The sequence below is a fragment of the Barbatula barbatula genome (genome assembly GCF_947034865.1).
Source record: "Barbatula barbatula genome assembly, chromosome: 10".
In the NCBI taxonomy this organism is placed as follows: Eukaryota; Metazoa; Chordata; class Actinopteri; order Cypriniformes; family Nemacheilidae; genus Barbatula; species Barbatula barbatula.
The window spans coordinates 5,475,191-5,487,677 of record NC_136773.1 but is presented as its reverse complement, the minus strand read 5'-3'; positions in this window follow the sequence as shown (position 1 = coordinate 5,487,677).

Sequence of the window (12,487 nt, the reverse complement as noted above, 5' to 3'; positions counted from 1 at the left end):
ACGGATGCTTTGGCGCACAGCTGGCCGCGGGACAAGCGGAAGTACGCCTTCCCCCCAGTGAGCCTCATTGCACACGTCCTGTGCAAGGTCAGGGAAGAGGAGCATCAAGTGCTACTAGTTGCGCCTTACTGGCCCAACCGGGCTTGGTTCTCGGAGCTAATGTTCCTGACGACAACTCCCCCCTGGCAGATTCCCCTGACGAAGGACCTTCTTTCTCAGGGGAAGGGCACGTTGTGGCATCCGAGACCAGACCTCTGGAACCTCCATGTCTGGCCCCTGGACGGGACGAGGAGATCCTGAGTGGTCTACCCCCAGCGGTGGTAGAGACCATTGTTCAGGCTAGGGCCCTGGCCACGAGGCGGTTATACGCATTGAAGTGGCGCCTCTTCTCGTCCTGGTGTTCTTCTCGTGGAGAAGACCCACGGATATGCTCGATTGGGAGCGTGCTGTCCTTCCTGCAGTCGAGACTCGAGAGCAATCTCTCCCCTTCCACGCTGACGGTGTATGTAGCCGCTATTGCCGCTCATCACGGACCAGTTAGTGGGAAGTCTCTAGGACAGCACGACCTGGTCATTAGGTTCCTGAGGGGCGCGAGGAGGCTGAATTCAGCCCGTCCGTCGCCCCGTTCCCTCTTGGGACCTCAATGTGGTCCTGGCGGGCCCCCAGAGGCCCCCCGTCGAGCCCCTCGAAGATGCCGCTCTTTCTCATCTCTCGATGAAGACGGCTCTCCTAGTGGCGCTCGCCAAGAGGGTAGGGGACCTACATGCATTTTTCGTGGCCACGGATTGCCTAGAGTTCGGGCCTGGTCAATCTCACGTTATCCTGAGACCCCGGCCTGGCTACGTGCCCAAAGTTCCCACCACTCCCTTTCGGGACCAGGTGGTGAACCTGCAGGCGCTCCCTTCTGGGGAGGAAGACCCAACCCCTTCCGTGTTGTGTCCAGTGCGCGCGCTGCGCCTCTACCTGGACCGCACGCAGATTGTCTGGAGCTCTGAGCAGCTTTTTTGTCTGTTTTGGGAGGTCAGCACAAGGGGAGGGCTGTCTCCAAACAGAGGTTGGCGCACTGGATCGTGGACGCCATCAATGGCTTACCGATCACAGGATCTCCCGTGCCCGCTTGCAGTGAGGGCACACTCCACCAGGGGTGTGGCCTCCTCGTGGGCACTGGCGCAGGGCGCCCCTCTGGCAGACATATGTAGAGCTGCTGGTTGGGCTACGCCCAGCACCTTCGCGAGGTTCTACAGCCTCCGCGTGGAACCGGTATCAGCCGGAGTCTTACAAGACACCGCCAGGTAAGTCCGGCAGCCGGTGGGCGTACGCCTGCGATAGCACTCCTCCATAGGTGAGACGTGGTGCTATCCAGCCTCCCCTCTTCCCCCCACGTGGGCGAAGAGTAGGCATTCCATCCATCACTAAGCACTCCTCGGCGGCGGGCTCGGCGGAGCAGCCCTGCCTCCCTTGGCCTGTTTCTGAGCTCTAGCAGTGACTCAAACAAGGCCTAGTGCTCCACACGTAGTAACCCCCCCACAGGGCGGTTCCGTCTGATGTCTTCTCATGAATGGCTCTCAATCGATGGCCCATGACCTCTCCCAGGTGTACTTCACCTGCTCGCGACACCATCTCGTGTCTGCATGTCTCCCACGTGCTCTCCCCTATCCGGTGAGACCGTGTGTGAATCTCCACTAAAGCTCCTCCCTGCGGTAGGAAGTGGTCTCCGTAGCGCGTTCCCTCAGGGGGGAATGACGCTTCCCAGTGGCCTTACGGTGCCGGGCGGCTTCTCGCTGTTAAGAGAACTAGGCCGCCGTCCGTGACGGCCGGTGGAAGGGGCTCCCATCTTTTTTGAAAGCTCTGGACTCCTTCCGCTGGAAGGTTGCAATTCATGCTAAGCGCTCACGTCTGACACGCCCAGGCCAGTCAGCGTCGCTTCGCGAGGAATTGTGACGCGGCACAGCGCTGTGGCGTTTTCCGAGGAACCCCATTCTGTCGACACAACGTCGAGAGACCGACAGAAAGGGAACGTCTCGGTTACGTATGTAACCTCCGTTCCCTGATGGAGGGAACGAGACGTTGTGTCCTTCATGCCACAACACTGGCCGCCCGCTGCAGCAGTCGGGGCAAGATCCTCAGGCTCCTCAGCACAAAAGGTGAATGAATGCGGCACGCCGGCTCCCTTTTATACCCGGATATCCGGGGGCGGAGTCCGGCATGCAAATTTCATTCGCCAATTTTCATTGGCCTGTTCAAGTCAGTCAGAGAAGGTAGGTTCTCAAGTCAAACCCCATTCTGTCGACACAACGTCTCGTTCCCTCCATCAGGGAACGGAGGTTACATACGTAACCGAGACGTTTCTTAGGGAGTGCCTTAAAGAAAGATTTATTCTGCATACTCACTTTGCCATCCAACTCTTGAAGTAACTTTCTTGAACTAATATACATACATATGTATATATATATATATATATATATATATATATATTTAGCCTGTATATCGTGTACATATTGAACAAGATATTATTATGAAGGGATTGAGGGATTTAAGCAATAGTAACTCCAAAAATAAAGCTAGATAACACAATAAAACACAACAAAAACGTGATAACGTAATAAAAAACATGCCTTTAGAAATGTTTTATGAACGGAGTTATCTCATTTTGGAACCAAAGTCTTCATATAGGCTACTTTATAATGGCACTGATTGATGCAAGTAAACAGGCATGAAGCAAGGCACGAGAAGAAAATAAATGAAGTAGCAATACAAATAAGTGATGTGTTTTGAAGAAGAGAGAAAAAATCATGAAATGAGAAGGAAATGTTATTGGCAGGGGTCTACTCCTCAATCCTCATGAAGTCAACCTGATTCTCTTATTTCTAAAAGTAACATTAATATTTCAGCCAGTGATAGTAAAAAAGCGAGAGAAATCACCTTTAAATGAATTCACAGGTTTTACACAGGTCTAAATGCTTTCTCAAAAGACTTAAGAATGGCATTGATACCCTCTGTTCTTTCTGTTCAGAAAAACCTGAGTCCACTTTACATTTATTTTGGAACTGCTCTTTCACAGTTACATTTTGGTGTGACATTTGTGATTTTATCAATTGTTATGTAAATCCTAATGTTGATTTTAGGAGCACTTCCGGTGGGACGGGTTCACTTCCTGCCGTCGGTGTGGTGTCGCATATGCAGGTCATCTCTTCTGATGCACATGGATGTGTACACAAGTAAAGCTCTCACATTAACGTGTGTCTCTTGTAGACGTACAAAAGAAACAAAAGCTGATGCTCGCCGACGGCATCAGCCCGTTGTCCGAGCGCAGAGACCCAGCGCGCCCTGACGAGCGACTCTAGTAGCATGTTGGCTTGGGCAAGGCGATAGATCACCGTGGCAACCAGCTGGTGTCGCGACTGCTTTTATACGGCATACTGGCGACGCTCCAACCGACGACGGTTGGTGATGAAATTTACATTCACGTTTAACGTTAAGAACACGAGTCAGACAGAGCGTTTTTATTGTACACACTTTTGTTGAAAACGGAACTCGAAACACAATGATATTTATAAACGAGTAGTCACAGAATGACATTTCCAGACCTAGCTCATTAATTATGCAAAACAACAGCCAATGGCGGTTCTCCAAGCAATATTTGAATCGGTCATTCACAGATTGTTTGCCTCCAAATAAAGAGCTTTTGCTTATATCGTGTCGTCATTCTTTTCACCACCTAATCAATGAAATCAACGGGACTTGATGTACACATTTGAAAAAGCAAACTCTCTGTTCGATGTGAAACGGGGCTTTTAGGACATCTAGTGTAAGGAAAACAACGTTGCATGATATTACCAATCCTGTTTCGGAGCTACAGTATATACTCGTTTATGCTCGTTCGCAAATGCAACGCTTGGGGGGTGATGTGAAATTGTCATGAGATATCTTCTTTTTGATAAACGCATGGCTTTTACCACAAGATGACCTCTACCACTAGACGTCGTCATCACTTCTTCGATCGTTCCTAACAATTATTTATTAATAAAAATTAAAATCATATTTATCACAGTCTCTTAATCATATTTATTACAGTCTGTTGTTCATACAACGCTAATCAATATTCGGTTATGTGTGTTTGTGTGGCACTTTTAGGAGTGTCATTCATCAATTCAGTAAGTACATTTAAACTCTTTTTATACTGGCTTTTACTTCTGTAAAGAAAATGAGAATCTGATTTGTCTTCTCCTTTCAATTGAACGTTTGCACCCCTTCGCCAGTAGAGGGTGTTGTTTGATAACCGTTGACAGTTGTAAAGGTTTCCTAATGGGTTTTAGCTGCTGAATGAATTAATTCTTTAGGTTCGAGCACACAGGCTGATCTCAGACCACAGTTTCTTAGGGAGTGCCTTAAAGAAAGATTTATTCTGCATACTCACTTTGCCATCCAACTCTTGAAGTAACTTTCTTGAACTAATATACATACATATGTATATATATATATATATATATTTAGCCTGTATATCGTGTACATATTGAACAATATATTATTATGAAGGGATTGAGGGATTTAAGCAATAGTAACTCCAAAAATAAAGCTAGATAACACAATAAAACACAACAAAAACGTGATAACGTAATAAAAAACATGCCTTTAGAAATGTTTTATGAACGGAGTTATCTCATTTTGGAACCAAAGTCTTCATATAGGCTACTTTATAATGGCACTGATTGATGCAAGTAAACAGGCATGAAGCAAGGCACGAGAAGAAAATAAATGAAGTAGCAATACAAATAAGTGATGTGTTTTGAAGAAGAGAGAAAAAATCATGAAATGAGAAGGAAATGTTATTAGCAGGGGTCTACTCCTCAATCCTCATGAAGTCAACCAGATGCTCTTATTTGTAAAAGTAACGTTAATATTTCAGCCAGGGATAGTAATAAAACGAGAGAAATCACCTTTAAATGAATTCACAGGTTTTACACAGGTCTAAATGCTTTCTCAAAAGACTTAAGAATGGCATTGATACAACTCTGTTCTTTCTGTTCAGAAAAACCTGAGACCACTTTACATTTATTTTGGAACTGCTCTTTCACAGTTACATTTTGGTGTGACATTTGTGATTTTATCAATTGTTATGTAAATCCTAATGTTGATTTTACATACATTAAATGTAATTTTTGGTTTTCATGAATGTGAAAAGAAAAGTGATATTTATTTTATAAACCTTATTTTTCTGTTAGCTAAATTTCACATTCACAAATCTAAATTGTCTAAATGCACTCCTCTTTTTTTGAGGTTTAAATGCGAGTTGAAAATGTACTTTGAGTAGCCTGTTGAGTTCTCTAAAAACTTAAAAGCTACAAGAACAGTGACTGTGTTTAAGGACTTTGCACCTAATCTGGATTGGAAGACTGAAGGAATTTAGTCTGGACTGAGGGAATCTGGAGCTTGTATTGACAATGATAATGGTTGTTGTAAATGTTTGTTTTTTGTTATCTTCTACAAGCATTTAATTAAAAAAAAGATATATATATAAATATATTTCAGGCAGGGATTCGAGCACTTCCGGTGGGACGGGTTCACTTCCTGCGGTTGGTGTAGCGTCGCATATGCAGGTCATCTCTTCTGATGCACATGGATGTGTAGTAAAGCTCTCACATTAACGTGTGTCTCTTGTAGACGTACAAAAGAAACAAAAGCTGATGCTCGCCGACGGCATCAGCCCGTTGTCCGAGCGCAGAGACCCAGCGCGCCCTGACGAGCGACTCTAGTAGCATGTTGGCTTGGGCAAGGCGATAGATCACCGTGGCAACCAGCTGGTGTCGCGACTGCTTTTATACGGCATACTGGCGACGCTCCAACCGACGACGGTTGGTGATGAAATTTACATGTCAAGTCAAGTCAAGTCAGCTTTATTTATATAGCGCTTTTTACAATTTTCATTGTTACAAAGCAGCTGTACAAGAAAAAATGACTATAAGTAAAACATAAAAGGTTATGGAATTCAAAACACAGGTCAAATATCAGACACACAATAAATTCCTATATGCAGTGTTAATTAAATAAGACTAACAAATTCTAGCAGCCCCCCCGGCCAGGCAAAACAGTGCAAAACAGTATGCAAACGGTGGCGAGGAACCCAAAACTCCATTGGAGGAGAAAAAAAACCTCGGAGGGAAACCAGGCCTAACCAGGGGATTCCAGTTCCCCTCTGGCAAAAACTGCAGCCTCTGCACAAGCTCAACAGTGCTTGCACAACAAGGCGAAAATAAAAAAATTAGATTTAAAATTATCATTAATAATCTAATAGTGGCTGAAGTTTTGTAGGGACGTCACTTCCTTCGTCCAGCATTTGTCAGGTCTAGGAATGGATTGCGCCCGGCCCGCTCCGCTCTTGTAACCTTGGAACAATGAGACAAGACTGGCTGAGAGTAGAGTACTGTTCTGCACTCTTTGATGCAACAAATGCATCAGTTGTTATTGGAAGTGTCCCTGGTTCCGGTTGATCTAACTAGTGCAGCCTAGATCTTTGAAATACATATATTATGATAATGTAGTGTATGCAAGACTAAAAAGATGCGTCTTTAGTCTAGATTTAAACTGACAGAGTGTGTCCGCCTCCCGGATATTGCAGGGAAGACTGTTCCAAAGTTTAGGCGCTAGATAAGAAAAGGAACTGCCGCCTGCACTTGATTTTGAAATTCTAGGTATTACCAACTGACCTGACGCCTGAGAGCGTAGTGCACGTGATGGACTATAATACGTTAGAAGTTCTCTCAAGTAGTGAGGAGCTAAACCATGCAAGGCTTTATAGGTAATAAGCAAGATTTTAAAATTTATGCAATGCTTTATAGGTAACCAGTGCAAGGTTGACAGAACCGGGCTAATATGCTCATACTTTTTTGTACGTGTAAGAACTCGAGCTGCCGCATTTTGGACCAGTTGGAGTTTTTGTAATAGGCCTGCAGGGCAACCACCTAATAGTGCATTACAGTAATCTAGTCTTGATGTCATAAAGGCATGTATAAGCTTCTCCGCATCTGATGATGACAGCATATGACGTAATTTAGATATATTTTTAAGATGGAAAAACCCAATCTTACAGGTGTTGGCGATCTGGTTCTCAAATGACAGAGTACTATCGAATATAAAGCCAAGATTCTTAGCTGAAGATGAGGGTTTTATGGAACATCCATCAATAGTTAAGCAGTATTCTTGGTTGTTACGTAGGGCGGTTTTCGGTCCGATAAGTAACACCTCAGTTTTGTCCGAGTTCAGTAATAAAAAATTGCTACTCATCCACTTTTTTATATCGACTATGCATTCCACTATTCGATGGAATTGCTGTGTTTCGTGAGGCTTCGAGGAAATATAAAGTTGCGTATCATCAGCATAGCAGTGAAAGCTTATTCCGTGTCGCTTTATTATATCTCCTAGGGGTAACATGTATAATGCGAAGAGCATAGGCCCTAGTACTGAGCCCTCTGGTACACCGTACTGGACTTGCGATTTGCGTGATACCTCATTGTTTATTGCTACATATTGGAAACGGTCGCATAAATAAGATCTAAGCCATTTCAAAGCTATTTCCTTAATACCGACATCATTTTCAAGTCTATGTAGGAGCATGCTGTGGTCAATGGTGTCGAATGCAGCACTAAGATCTAGCAGCACCAATAAGGAGATACAACCTCGGTCAGACGCCATAAGCAGATCATTTGTAACTCTAATCAGAGCAGTCTCTGTACTGTGATGTGCTCTAAATCCAGACTGGAAATCTTCATTAATCTCATTCCTTTGGAGGAAGGAGCATATTTGAATTGAGACTACTTTTTCCAGAACTTTAGATAAGAAAGGTAGATTCGAAATAGGTCTATAGTTAACTAGTTCTCCAGGGTCCAGATGGGGTTTTTTGACAAGGGGCCTTATAACAGCCACCTTATATGCTTTAGGCACATGTCCTAATGTCAGAGATGAGTTAATAATGCTAAGTAGAGGATCTATAATTTCTGGGAGCATCTCTTTCAGAAGATTTGTAGGTATAGGGTCTAGCATGCATGTAGTCGATTTAGATGATCTAATGATTTTCGATAGTTCATCGTGATCTATAGTAGAAAATAAACATAATTTCTCCTTAGGGGTGCTGTAGTTAGTCATATGTTCAGCGGGTTTCGCATCTGGTTGCATAGCTATAATTTTCTCCCGACTATCTTGGATTTTATTTGTGAAATAGTTCATAAAATCATCACTGCTATGCTGGTATACAGCATCAGAAGTCGCTGACGATTTATTTTTGGTTAATTTAGCCACTGTATCAAATAAAAACCTAGGGTTATTTTGGTTTTCTTCTATTAATGATGAAATGTAGGCGGATCGAGACGTTTTTAGGGCTTTCCTGTATTTTTTTGTACTATCCTTCCAGGCAGTACGAAATACCTCTAATTTAGTCTTCTTAAAGTTGCGCTCCATTTTTCGAGCCGCTTTCTTTAGAGCCTGAGTGTGTTCATTATTCCACGGTGTCGGTCTGTCATTTTTAATCTTCTTTAAGCGCAAGGGAGCAACTATGTCTAGCGTTTCCGAGAAGGTGGCATTAATATTTTCAATGGTAAAGTCAAGATCTTCAACGTTATTACTCATGCTAGAGATTTGAGACAATTCAGGCAAATTATCAAGAAACGCACCTTTTGTAGTCGAAGTTAATGTTCTACAATATTTGTAACTTGGAGTTTGATTTGCCACCATTGGGTATTGAAGCAAGCATGATACCAGATAATGATCTGAGATGTCTTCGCTCTGCTGAAGGATTTTAACATCGACCACGTTTATACCGTAAGACAAAATTAAATCTAAAGTATGATTACGAAGGTGAGTAGGTCCTGACACATGTTGACTAACGCCCATGGAGTTAAGAGTGTCTTTAAAAGCCATTCCTAAAGCATCTGTATCATTATCTACATGAATGTTAAAGTCCCCAGCAACAAGGACTCTGTCTGCAGACAGTACTAGTTCTGATAAGAACCCACCAAATTCTTTTATAAAATCTGTGTGGTGCCCTGGAGGCCTATATACAATAGCCAGAATAAATTTTAAAGATGTTTTGTCCTTAGTATTAGGTATTGATGCATCAAGTACCATGACTTCAAAAGAATTGTATTTAGGATTAGACTTCTGGGAAATGCTAAAAGAGTTACGGTAAAGTGCAGCAACACCTCCCCCTCTGCCTTTTAGGCGAGGCTCGTGTTTATAATAATAATCTTGGGGGACAGACTCATTTAACGCAATATAATCATCTGGCTTTAGCCATGTTTCTGTCAGACAGAGCATGTCTATTTTATGATCTGTTATCATATCATTAACAAAAAGTGCTTTATTAGAGAGAGATCTAATATTTAGCAATCCGAGTCGTAACAGTTGATTATCTGTATTATGTTCATGTTTAGATAGTTTAACGTTAACTAAATTACCTTTGAGTATTCACGTTTAACGTTGAGAACACGAGTCAGACAGAGCGTTTTTATTGTACACACTTTTGTTGAAAACGGAACTCGAAACACAATGATATTTATAAACGAGTAGTCACAGAATGACATTTCCAGACCTAGCTCATTAATTATGCAAAACAACAGCCAATGGCGGTGCTCCAAGCAATATTTGAATCGGTCATTCACAGATTGTTTGCCTCCAAATAAAGAGCTTTTGCTTATATCGTGTCGTCATTCTTTTCACCACCTAATCAATGAAAACAACGGGACTTGATGTACACATTTGAAAAAGCAAACTCTCTGTTCGATGTGGAACGGGGCTTTTAGGACATCTAGTGTAAGGAAAACAACGTTGCATGATATTACCAATCCTGTTTCGGAGCTACAGTATATACTCGTTTATGCTCTTTCGCAAATGCAACGCTTGGGGGGTGATGTGAAATTGTCATGAGATATCTTCTTTTTGATAAACGCATGGCTTTTACCACAAGATGACCTCTACCACTAGAGGTCGTCATCACTTCTTCGATCGTTCCTAACAATTATTTATTAATAAAAATTAAAATCATATTTATTACAGTCTCTTAATCATATTTATTACAGTCTGTTGTTCATACAACGCTAATCAATATTCGGTTATGTGTGTTTGTGTGGCACTTTTAGGAGTGTCATTCATCAATTCAGTAAGTACATTTAAACTCTTTTTATACTGGCTTTTACTTCTGTAAAGAAAATGAGAATCTGATTTGTCTTCTCCTTTCAATTGAACGTTTGCACCCCTTCGCCAGTAGAGGGCGTTGTTTGATAACCGTGGACAGTTGTAAAGGTTTCCTAATGGGTTTTAGCTGCTGAATGATTGAATGATTGAATTCTTTAGGTTCGAGCACACAGGCTGATCTCAGACCACAGTTTCTTAGGGAGTGCCTTAAAGAAAGGTTTATTCCGCATACTCACTTTGCCATCCAACTCTTGAAGTAACTTTCTTGAACTAATATACATACATATGTATATATATATATATGTATTTATATATATATATATATATATATATATATTAGCCTGTATATCGTGTACATATTGAACAAGATATTATTATGAAGGGATTGAGGGATTTAAGCAATAGTAACTCCAAAAATAAAGCTAGATAACACAATAATACACAACAAAAACGTGATAACGTAATAAAAAACATGCCTTTAGAAATGTTTTATGAACGGAGTTATCTCATTTTGGAACCAAAGTCTTCATATAGGCTACTTTATAATGGCACTGATTGATGCAAGTAAACAGGCATGAAGCAAGGCACGAGAAGAAAATAAATGAAGTAGCAATACAAATAAGTGATGTGTTTTGAAGAAGAGAGAAAAAATCATGAAATGAGAAGGAAATGTTATTGGCAGGGGTCTACTCCTCAATCCTCATGAAGTCAACCTGATTCTCTTATTTCTAAAAGTAACATTAATATTTCAGCCAGTGATAGTAAAAAAGCGAGAGAAATCACCTTTAAATTAATTCACAGGTTTTACACAGGTCTAAATGCTTTCTCAAAAGACTTAAGAATGGCATTGATACCCTCTGTTCTTTCTGTTCAGAAAAACCTGAGTCCACTTTACATTTATTTTGGAACTGCTCTTTCACAGTTACATTTTGGTGTGACATTTGTGATTTTATTGTTATGTAAATCCTAATGTTGATTTTACATACATCAAATGTAATTTTTGGTTTTCATGAATGTGAAAAGAAAAGTGATATTTATTTTATAAACCTTATTTTTCTGTTAGCTAAATTTCACATTCACAAATCTAAATTGTCTAAATGCACTCCTCTTTTTTTGAGGGCTTAAATGCGAGTTGAAAATGTACTTTGAGTAGCCTGTTGAGTTCTCTAAAAACTTAAAAGCTACAAGAACAGTGACTGTGTTTAAGGACTTTGCACCTAATCTGGATTGGAAGACTGAAGAAATTTAGTCTGGACTGAGGGAATCTGGAGCTTGTATTGACAATGATAATGGTTGTTGTAAATGTTTTTTTTTTTTTATCTTCTACAAGCATTTAATTAAAAAAAAGATATATATATAAATATATTTCAGGCAGGGATTCGAGCACTTCCGGTGGGACGGGTTCACTTCCTGCGGTTGGTGTAGCGTCGCATATGCAGGTCATCTCTTCTGATGCACATGGATGTGTAGTAAAGCTCTCACATTAACGTGTGTCTCTTGTAGACGTACAAAAGAAACAAAAGCCGATGCTCGCCGACGGCATCAGCCCGTTGTCCGAGCGCAGAGACCCAGCGCGCCCTGACGAGCGACTCTAGTAGCATGTTGGCTTGGGCCAAGGCGATAGATCACCGTGGCAACTTGCTGGTGTCGCGACTGGTTTTATACGGCATATCGGCGACGCTCCAACCGACGACGGTTGGTGAGGAAATTTACATTCACGTTTAACGTTAAGAACACGAGTCAGACAGAGCGTTTTTATTGTACACACTTTTGTTGAAAACGGAACTCGAAACACAATGATATTTATAAACGAGTAGTCACAGAATGACATTTCCAGACCTAGCTCATTAATTATGCAAAACAACAGCCAATGGCGGTTATCCTAGCAATATTTGAATCGGTCATTCACAGATTGTTTGCCTCCAAATAAAGAGCTTTTGCTTATATCGTGTCGTCATTCTTTTCACCACCTAATCAATGAAATCAACGGGACTTGATGTACACATTTGAAAAAGCAAACTCTCTGTTCGATGTGAAACGGGGCTTTTAGGACATCTAGTGTAAGGAAAACAACGTTGCATGATATTACCAATCCTGTTTCGGAGCTACAGTATATACTCGTTTATGCTCTTTCGCAAATGCAACGCTTGGGGGGTGATGTGAAATTGTCATGAGATATCTTCTTTTTGATAAACGCATGGCTTTTACCACAAGATGACCTCTACCACTAGACGTCGTCATCACTTCTTCGATCGTTCCTAACAATTATTTATTAATAAAAATTAAAATCATATTTATTACAGTC